This window comes from Anastrepha ludens, chromosome 3, assembly GCF_028408465.1.
Source record: "Anastrepha ludens isolate Willacy chromosome 3, idAnaLude1.1, whole genome shotgun sequence".
NCBI lineage: Eukaryota > Metazoa > Arthropoda > Insecta > Diptera > Tephritidae > Anastrepha > Anastrepha ludens.
The window spans coordinates 83,272,294-83,273,756 of record NC_071499.1 but is presented as its reverse complement, the minus strand read 5'-3'; the positions used below and the strand labels follow the sequence as shown (position 1 = coordinate 83,273,756).

Genomic DNA, 1,463 nt, shown 5'->3' with positions numbered 1-1,463 from the left:
AAAAATGTATTAGAGTTCAATTACGTTCTCAAATTTGTTAATGCTTGGCGCTTGCTCGCGTGCAACATCTGTTAGTTTGATATAAGTAGATTTGGAAAACTTCATAATGAGTTTTTAGACATTTAGATAATGTCATGGTATGAGAACGAATTTAGTCCTTGAAGGCAGTGCTCATAAAATTGTCATAAAATGCCATACAGCACTTATAGATATAAAAAAAAATACCAGTCTAACGGTTAGACGGGATAGAAGTGAAACCTTCCGTAAAACAAACTGAGAGAGAATAAGACGAAAGCAGCATTAGGAGCGGGATAATTACAGGTTCATTATAATATTGCTATAAAGTTCATATTTTATTTTCTTCATTTTATCATTATTCATCCTCAATGTTTTCAATTTAAACAAATGATACGAGTGGCTTATGATAGATAAAATATGATACAAATGCTTTGGTTTCGATGTTGTCAAAAAAAATACCCAAACGGACCGAAGAAACAGACTTACAAATTTCTTCCATTTTCGTCTACTTGTATTCATATAAAAATGTATGTCTCTTCCCACCAAAGCTAAATGTATTTATATATTTCTTCTTGTATTTATTCAAGGCCGAAATCCCGGCGGTACTGCAATCCCGGCGGTACTGCAATCCCGGCGGTACTGCAATCCCGGCGGTACTGCAATCCCGGCGGTACTGCAATCCCGGCGGTACTGCAATCCCGGCGGTACTGCAATCCCGGCGGTACTGCAATCCCGGCGGTACTGCAATCCCGGCGGTACTGCAATCCCGGCGGTACTGCAATACCGGGTCAACCCGTGGCAGAGATGGAGCAAGCCCCTAAAACACTCCGCCCATTTCCAAAAATCAGTTTAACATTTGTTGTCCTCCGATGGAGGATCTATCAGAAGTTAAGCTGATAGGAACAGATACCACACTACCTAGTCAATAGATTTTCTAATAAACCTTTTGAGAATTACACTCTCACAAAAATTAATGTACGAAATGTTTATACCGATTCACTTAAACTGACTTTCAGTATCTGAACCAAAAAAACTGTTTTCAATAAATAATCAGAAATGTCCTACAATGCAAATTTCAAAAAAAAAAAAAAAATTCCATTTTCGTCTACATGTATTCATATAAAAATTTATGGCTCTTCCCACCAAAGCTAAATGTATTAGTATATTTCTTCTTGTATTTATTCAATCCCGGCGGTACTTGCAATACCGGGTCAACCCGTGGAAGAGGCGGAGCAAGCCTCTAAAACACTCCGCCCATTTCCAAAAATCAGTTTAAAATTTGTTGTCCTCCGACGGAGGATCTATCCATGATGCAAAGAATAATGAGATGGCGCCCATCGTGGTCCCGTTACTTTGCGCTCAGCGAATTTAACAACCAGTTACGTGATTTTAGCTCCAGTATAGCCAGATTACCATTTTCGTAGCTTGATTTAGCATTTTTTTTT

At 38.4% G+C, this 1,463-nt stretch overlaps 1 non-coding gene across 1 annotated transcript; it reads right to left on the bottom strand.

The window, feature by feature from the left end:
* Positions 1-769: 769 nt before the first annotated feature.
* LOC128859454 (U2 spliceosomal RNA) lies at positions 770-960 on the bottom strand. The gene has a single exon (XR_008454166.1). It is a non-coding gene; the product is annotated as a U2 spliceosomal RNA (small nuclear RNA).
* Between the last annotated feature and the right edge of the window lie 503 nt (positions 961-1,463).